This window comes from Hemitrygon akajei, chromosome 12 (assembly GCF_048418815.1).
Source record: "Hemitrygon akajei chromosome 12, sHemAka1.3, whole genome shotgun sequence".
Taxonomy (NCBI): domain Eukaryota; kingdom Metazoa; phylum Chordata; class Chondrichthyes; order Myliobatiformes; family Dasyatidae; genus Hemitrygon; species Hemitrygon akajei.
Genome location: NC_133135.1, coordinates 65919038 through 65928536, shown reverse-complemented (window position 1 = coordinate 65928536; position 9499 = coordinate 65919038).

The following is a 9499-nucleotide window of genomic DNA, read 5'->3' as shown; positions in this document are numbered from 1 at the left end:
TCAGTTGGGCATTGCAATACTCACAACACACCAAATGTTGGAGGAACTCAGCAGACCAGGCAGATTCAACGGAAAAGAGTACAGTCGACGTTTCGGGCCAAGACCCTTCATCAGGAATGGGAAACAAAAGATGAGAAGTTCGAGCAAGAAGGGGAGGAGGAAGTACAAGGCGGTAGGTATTGGGTGAAATTGGGAGGGGTGAAGTAAAGAGCTGGGAAATTGGTGGGTGAAAGAGACAATGGGCTGGAGAAGGGGGAATCTGACAGGAGAGGGTAGATGACCATGGAAGAAAAGGAAGGAGGAGGAGCACCAGAGGGAGATGATGGGCAGGTAAGGAGATAATGTGAGAGAGGTAAACATGAATGGGAATGGTGAAGGTGGAGGGTCAATTACAAGAGGTTCGGGAAATCGATGTTCATCCCATCAGGTTGGAAGCTACCCAGACGGAATACAAAGTGTTGCTCCTCCAGCCTGACTGTGGCCTCATTGCAGCAGTAGAGGAGGCCATGGACTAACATGTCAATGGGAATGGGAAGTAGAATTTATGCTTTAGGGACTGCTCCCCATGTGACTCCCTTGTCCATTTATCCCTTCCCACTGATTTCCCTCCTGGTATTTATCCCTGCAAGCAGAATAGGTTCCATACCTGCCCCTACACATTCTCCCTCACTCCTACTCAGATTCCCAAACTGTCCTTCTAGGTGAGGCAACGCCTCGTCTGTGAGTCCCTTGGGGTCATCTACTATATCCAGTGCTCCTGGTGTGGCCTGTTGTAAATCAGTAAGACCAGACGTAGATTGGGAGACCACTTCGCCAAGCAGCTACGCTCTGTCCACCAGAAGAAGCAGGATCTCCCAGTGGCCACCCATTTCAATTCTATTTCCTATTCCCATTCCCATTCCAATATAAGGCCATAAGACATAGGAGCAGAATTAGGCCATTTGGCCCATCAAGTCTGCTCCACCATTCAGTCATGGCTGATCCTTTCTTCCCCTCCTCAGCCCCACTCCCCGGCATTTCCCCGTAACCTTTGATGCCGTGTCCAATCAAGAACCAATCAAGCTCTGCCTTAAATACACCCAACGACCTGACCTCCACATTCACCTGTGGTAACAAATTCCACAAATTCACCACCCTCTAGCTAAAGAAATTTCTCCACATCTCTGTTTTAAATGGACGTCCCTCTATCCTGAGGCTGTGCCCACTTGTCCTAGACTCCCCCACCATGAGAAACATCCTTTCCACATCTACTCTAGGCCTTTCAACATTCGAAGGATCTCCCCCTCATCCTTCTAAATTCTAACCCTTTCATTCCGGGAATCATCCTTGTGAACCTCCTCTGAACCCTCTCCAATGTCAGCACATCTTTTCTAAGATGAGGAGCCCAAAACTGTTCACAGTACTCAAGGTGAGGCCTCACCAATGTCTTATAAATCCTCAGTATCACATCCATTGCTCTTGTATTCTAGACCTCTTGAAATGAATGCTAACATTGCATTTGCCTTCCTCACCACTGACTCAATCTGCAAGTTAATCTTTAGGGTGTTCTGCACAAGGACTCCCAAGTCCCTTAGCATCTCAAATTTTTGGATTTTCTCCCCATTTAGAAAATAGTTTGCCCATTTATTTCTACTACCAAAGTGCATGATCATGGATTTTCCAACATGCATTTCATTTGCCACTTTCTTGCCCATTCTCATAAGCTAACTAAGTCCTTCTGCAGCCTACCTGTTTCCTCAACACTAGCTGCACCTCCATCAATCTTTGTATCATCCGCAAACTTGGCAACAAAGCCATCTATTCCATCATCTAAATCATTGATATATAGCATAAAAAGAAGTGGTCCCAACACCAATCCCTGCAGAACACCACCACACACTGGCAGGCAACCAGACAAGGATCCTTTTATTCCCACTTGCTGTCTCCTACCAATCAGCCAATGATCTAGCCATGCCAGTGACTTTCCTGTAATACCACAGGCTTTTAACTTGGTATGCAGTCTCACATATGGCACCTTGTCAAAGGCCTTCTGAAAGTCCAAATATACAACATCTACTACATCCCCTTTATCTATCCTACTTGTAATCTCCTTAAGGAATTCCAACAGGGTTCATCAGGCAAGCTTTGCCCTTATGGAAACCATGCTGACTTTGTACTATTTTGTCCTCTGTCACCAAGTATTCCATAGCTTCCTCCTTAGCGATTGACTCCAACATCTTCCCAACCACTGAGGTCAGGCCAACTGGTCTATAATTTATTTTCTGCTGCCTTCCTCCTTTCTTAAAGAGTGCAATTTCCAGTCCTCTGGAGCCATGCCAGAGTCCAATGATTTTTTGAAAGATCATCACTAATGCCTCCACAATCTCTACCACTACCTCTTTCAGAACTCTGGGGTGCGGTTCATCTGATCCGGGTGACTTATTTACCCTTAGGTCTTTCAGCTTTTTGAGGACCTTCTTCATTGTAATAGTAACTGAAGTCACTACTCTTCCCTCACATCCTTCAACATCTGGCACAATGCTAGTGAATTCCACAGTAAAGACTGATGCAAAATACTCATTTAGTTTATCTGTCAACTCCTTGTTCCCCATTATTATTTCTCTGGCCACATTTTTTCTAGCAATCCTATATCCACTCTCATCTCTCTTCTATTATACTTGATACTTGATATTTTCTTTTACGTACTTGAGAAAGCTTTTACTATTGTAACGCGTTGTAAGATTTCACTGCTAATGTAATGGCCTTTCTGTAATGTTTCACCACTAAGGTAATGGTTTCTCTGTAGCAGCAATGTTTGGGCTATGACTGGAGATAATGGAGGCTATGGAATGTATGCTAGCCAATGAGAGGCATGTTGTTCTTTCTTGTGGGTCTGGGAGCAGGGATTTTGCAGTTTTTTGTCGGCGAGAGATGAAGAGAGAAGACGCAAATGGAAAGAGTTGGTAGATTGCCGGATGGAGTGGACTCGGAGTGAGGGTTCGACGGTCAGTGACGCTCAGAGGAGGTTGATGGGGGTCGAATGGACGACTCCAACATGCACTTTAGACTGTTTCACTAAAATGGGCCCTTTTTCTTTTTATTTTCTTTACTAACCCTATAGTCAGAATCAGATTTATAAAGTTCAATCGTTAAATTGCATATGGTGTACTGTCTGATATTTTGTGGTTCGGATTTGTAACCGGGCAACACATCACGCAGCATCCACACAAACGAGAGTTCTCAGTTTGGCTGGGCCAGAGGCTGTCTTCCCCTAGACAAATGTATGGTGATCAAACCTCGGGCTTACACCATCCACTTTTATTTTGTTTGCTAGCTTGCTTCATGTTTTATCTTTTCCCTTCAAATGATTCTTTTAGTTGCTCTCTGTAGTATTTTAAAAGTTTCCCGATCTTCTATCTTTCTGCTAATTTTTGCTTTGTTGTATGTCCTTTCTTGCTTTTACATTAGCTTTGACTTCCCTTGTCAGCCACAGTTGTACTATTTTGCCGTTTGAGTGTTTCTTCATTTTTGGAATACATCTACCCTGTACCTTTTTTACTATCCATCCTTAACTAAGTCCCTTCACTCTGGTTCCCAGTCCCTTGCCATATTAGTTTAAACTCTCCCCAACAGCTCTAACAGATCTGCTCACAAGAATATTGGTCTCCTTCGGGTTCAGGTGCAACCCATCACTTTTGTACAGGTCATACCTCCCCCAAAAAAGATCCCAATGATCCAAGAACCTGAAGCTCTGCCCCCTGCACCAGCTTCTCAGCCACACATTAAACTGCCAAATCATCCTGTTTCTGCCCTCAATGGCACGTGAAACAGGCAGCAGTCCAGAAATTACTGCTCTGGAGGTCCTGCTTGTCAGCTTTCTGCCTAGCTCTCTAAATTCTTTCTTCAGGACCTCTTTGCTTTTCTTTCTAATGTCATATATACCCAGACATCTATCTGGCTGCTCTCCTTCTCCCTCCTATATGCTGATTCGTCCCCACCTTTGATTCAGCCAGTGTGTGGGTAGCAGACATATATGGAACTGGAGCTGCGCTTAGCCTCACAGTTGTAAGTATAAAGTGAGCAGAGCAGAGGGCTAAGCTCACGGTCTTGTGGCGCACCAGTGCTGATGGACGTTGTGGAGGAGATGTTGGTGCCAATCTGAACTGACTGACACCAGGAAGTGAGGAAATCAAGGATCCAATTGAACAAGGAGGTATTGAGGGCAAGATCTTGAAGTTTATTGGTTAGTTTTGAGGGGATAATAGTATTGAATGCAGAGCATTATTTGATGAAGAGCATTCTGATGTAGTCATCTTTGCTGCCCAGATGTTCCAGGGTTGAGTGAAGAGCCAATGAAACAGCATCTGCTGTGGACCTGTTGTGCCAGTAGGCAAATTGCAGCGGATCCAAGTCGCTTCTCCCACGGTTGGACATTTTACCTGCTCTTTGTTTTGCTCGTCTGTTTTGTTTGAGCTGTGCTCTACTCTCTCCTCATTCTGTAGTCTTTCTGACTGCACCTCATTTGTGCCCTTCTTTTTCTACTGGCTTTACCTCAGCATCGTTATCGGGCCTGAGTCCTGCCTGTCGCAGACGAAAATTCGCACTCTGCCTTTCTCTGGTGTGAGATTTACACACTAGAGAGGTCTCTCTGACAGTTTGGTGTCTAGTAGCCTGACAGCAATCCTGTCTCTAATGAGCTCATCTATCAGATTTCCATTTGCACAGTTGTCTGATGGGACATACAATGCTGTGGTGAAGTCATTTACACTTTCATCTGACTCTTGTTTGCTGAAGATAAACTTTGCCCTTTCATATATAACATTTCTCTTTCCTGTGAAATATTCTTTGAATTTGTCCTGCACTGTTTTGTACTCCTTTTTGTGAGCATCTGTCAGTCCTATGATGTCATCTGCTTTGTCATCCATGCAATCTATCAGTGTGTTTACTTGATGCTCTTCTGAAGCCTGAGTGAGATTGTTCGCAACTCTAAATCTCTCAAAGTGTCTTGTCATCACTCAAAGTCTGTCAGTTCAAAGAAATCAAATGTCTTGTGGAGCTTTATTAGGTAAGTAGATGTCAGTACTGCAGATATTTGCTGCATTTTCCTGTTTGTTTATATAGTATTTTATTTATTTGGACAACAAAAATCTTCATTTTCTCTCTTCCTGTGAGCTTGACTGACTCAGTGCACTTCCCCAGACTGGTAGCGCACAGATGATTGCAGTTCACCTACTTTTGGGTGCAGCTGAAAGGTGTTGCCTAGCCACCATGTCCAGGTCTCAGCTGTGTCTCATAGGGCACAAGCAGTGGATATTTTTCATAGATATATGCAAACAAACATAGTCTTACTGTAAATTCTTTCTTGTTGGGAATCTCCTTTGGTGTGTAGCCCAGATTCACCGACAATCAACCATTTCTGACACCACGTTGTGTTTGCTATGAGGGAGAGTGCGGAGCACAGCAGCATGCAGGCTGCTCAACTGAACTTTATTGATACCGCTGCTTGCACAATATCTGAACTCCTCCCCCTGAGTAGCATAGGATTAACCCACCGAATACCACAACAATGTTGTTGCCAATGTGAACTGACTGGCACTGTGAGGAATCTGAGGATCCAATTGCAGGAGGGGGTATTGAGGCCAAGGTCTTAAACCTCATTGATTAGTTTTGAGGGGATGTTACTGTTGAATGGCAAGCTGTAGTCAATAAAGAGCATCCCGATATATGTGTCTTTGCTGTCCAGATGTTCCAGGGTTGAGTGAAGAGCCGGTGAAACGGCATCCATTACAGATCTGTTGTGCCGGTAGGCAATTGGAGTTTATCAAGTTGCTTCTTAAGCAAGAGTTAATCTGTTTCATCACCAACCTCTCAAAGCACTTCATCACAGTGGATGTAAGTGCTACTGAACAATAGTCATTGAGGCAGGTTACCATGTTTTTCTTAGGCACCGGTATAATTGAAGCCCGCATGAAGTAGCTGGGTACCTCAGAGTACCAAAGCGAGAGGTTAAAGGTATCGGTGAACACTCCAGCCAGTTGATCCGCATAGATCTCTAGTACTCGGCCAGTTACCCCATTGGGCCCGATGCTTCCCTTGGGTTCGGCCTCCGGAAGGATACTCTCTCGTCAGCCTCAGAGACTGAAGTTATAGGATCATCGGGGACTGTGTGAGCTTGTAAAGATTCCATGTTTTGATATTCAAAGCGAGCACAGAAGGCATTGAGCTCATCTAGGAGAGAAGCCTTGTTGTTACCTATGTTGCTTGGTTTCACTTTGTAAGATGTAATACCATTCATGTTCCATCATAGCTGTTGAGCATCCCCCAGTGGACAACTCAAGTTTGGTCAGAAATTGGCATTTCATATGTGAGGTGGCTTTCTGGAGATCATATATGGACCTCTTGTGCCTTACTTGGCCACCAGACCTGAATGCCTCTGACCAGGACCTCAGCAGATTGTGGAACTCATGGTTCATCCAGGGCTTCTGGTTTGGGAAAAGTCTGAATGATTTTGTGGACTCAGACTCATTCTCGCCTGTTTACTAAAGACTGACAACCGTGGTGTCTTCATTCAGATCCTCTGACGAGTCCTGAATACAACCCAGATCACTGACTCAAAGCAACCCTGTAGCTGCTCCTCTGCCTCCCATGACCACCTCTTTGTTGTCCTCATCTCTGGAACTATGTCTGTATGTAGGTAGAAGAAGGATAGCCAAGTGATCGGATTTCCCAAAATGCGGTCTCGGCATGGAACAGTATGCATTCCTAATTGTGGTATAGCAGTGGTTTAGTGCATTGGGAACCCTGTTGCTGCAGGTAATATGCTGACGGTAATTGGGCAGAATTGAATCGAAGACTCTGACTATGATCTGAAATGCGTTAGGGTGGGCAATTTCTTATTTGATGATGGGAGCATTTAGTATCTCGACTCCCTGGTTAATGTTGGCTTTTGGGGTCAGGATCATGGACGAGATCTCCTTCGTTAAGTAGAATGGTCAGCACTTAATTATTAGATGTTCCAGGTTGGGAGAATGAGTGAGACTGTTGTGGCCGAGCACCACAGAGAGTTTATCATGAAACACTAATAACTATATTTTGCCTTCTCCGACTCAGCAGTTCAGTTCATCTGGTGTATCAAGAAGCCCTCGGGTCTGATCTCTGAATCCTGGGGTGTTTGGATGGGCCATTTCTCTGTGAAACACAGAACACAGCAATTTCTCATTTCCCTCCAATACAACAAACTTGCCCTTAAGTCTTCGGTCTTGTTCTTCAGTGACTGTACACTTGCTGACAAGATGCTGGGTAGAGGGAGTCTCATTCCTCTGTATCTCAGCTTGGCTTGGAGTCAACCCCCCCCCCCCTTTTCCAGCTATGTCAATGTATCTTCAACTGCTTAAAGATGCTGTACCTATGTGCTGGAGAGTTCAGTCCGCCAAGTCCTTCAGAAGATCGTGAAATCGCCAGTTCATTAAGATGGTTCAAAAGTACGCTGCAGATTGCAGTGAGTATAATTCATAAGAGGTATATTTAGAAGTTTTGTTAACAGCTCGCAACATGTTGCTGTGGTATATCAGTGCCATCTTGGCTGGAAAGGTTGAAATGTCTTCCATAATCAGATATATATCATGATAATCTTCATCAGCCTCCTTTATCAAACAACAGCAAGTGTTTCCTTAAGAACATAGACATGAAGAGGTCAAAGAAAAATGCCTCCAAGAGAAAATTAAACTGGGTAACAGTAATGGGGGGGGGTCAAGGAAATTTTAGAGTTACACAGATACTTGATCTTGGACTTAATCGTGGAAGAACTGAAATCCTATTAATACTAGAAAAAATACAGGGGAGCAATTAAATATCCTGGACATGAAGGTTTGCTAGGATAACCCTGAATATGGAGGCAATGTCTTATGAGGAAACTTTAGAGTTTAGAAGCATGATATTTGGTCTTATTGAAATATATAAGAATCTCTGAGGTTTGACAGAATAAATGCTTGGAAGATTCCTTCTCTAACGATGTGAATTTTCAGAAGTCCTTGCCCTGGTCATTCCCTGATATTTGACCAAGGAGCTGACCTCAGGAGGAGGAAATCGGAGGTCCATGAATCAGTCGGCACCAGGGCAGCAGAGATGCAGAGAGTCAGCACCTTTAAATTCCTTGTTGGAGTCATTTCAGAAGAGCTGTCCTGGATCCAGCACACAAGTGCCATCATGAAGAAAGCACAACAAATATTCAGCATGTATCTAAAACTTTGACTAACTTCTGCTGATGTCTGGTGCAGAGTATATTGACAGGTTGCATCGTCCATTGATAATCCAATGTTTTCAACTTCACTTGCCCCATCACTGAACTGTTCCCACAATCTACAGACTCACTTTTAAGGAGTCTTCATTTCACGTTCTTGATATTTACTGCTTATTTATTTATTATGATTTCTCTTTGTATTTGCAGCCTGCGTGTCTTTTGCGCATTGGTTATTTGTCTGTCCTTTTAGGTTCGGTCTTTCATTGATTCTATTGTGTTTCTTGTATTTACTGTGAATGCCTGCAAGAAAATGAATGACAGGGTTGTATATGGTGACGTACAGTATATGCACTTTGATAAATTTATTTTGAACTTTGACATTTGTCATTCTTTTATTAGCAAACTCTTAATCCTTTGTTGAGCTGGTTTCTTCTGTGTCTCACAATCTGTGAAACAGATCTCCTGGGAAACGCTGTCTCATTCTGCCCTGCAGTGCTGATGTACAGTTAGAATGACAATAAAGTTTTTGAATCTTGAATCTAGTAACATGTAACAACAGTAATGCATTTGATCTAGCTCATCCATCAAAGGCCTGGTTATAACTTGAAGCCAATAATTCTGTTGTCCAACATAGGGGCACTCTTAGGCACATGTCGACTAGTTTATATTGTAAGAACAGGAAATGTTGTTTCACAGATGCAGAATGCAAAAAAATAGTCTACTGTTATGTCAAATCTTTCACAATGTGTCCAGATATCTTTGCCTGTTTAAAGTACTCTATCCAGCTTCAGAAGCTATACATGGATTCATTTTTCTCCTTTTACAAAGTTCTGAAGCACTTGCAATCAGCAAAATATTTAGGAGTATTCAATGTGGTGTAGGTAGCTGAGGGCACGTTGGGTATTCACTGGTACAATTTCATCATTGAATACAAGGTGCAGACTTAACTGAGAACAGTTGAAATATTACCCCTGAATCCCAACATTCTCACATCTGCTTTGAGTGTATTTGCTATCTGTTTTAAGCTATAGTTAGTTCCTCTCCATGCCTTGTGGCGCATTGGGCAGCAACACTATGTTTCTTTAGCATTTGCCTTTTTTTAAAATGAGACCAAGTTACTAGTTTGACACTCAACCCAGCACAGGTGGAAAACGTGCAAGGAGCCGGCTGGATTCGAGCCAGGGACCACTCGCCTCGAAGTCCCATGCGGATGCTGCTAGACAACCAGCTAGTTTAAACCATAGTTCAACAAAATATGGTTTGTGCTGTGGAATGTTTACA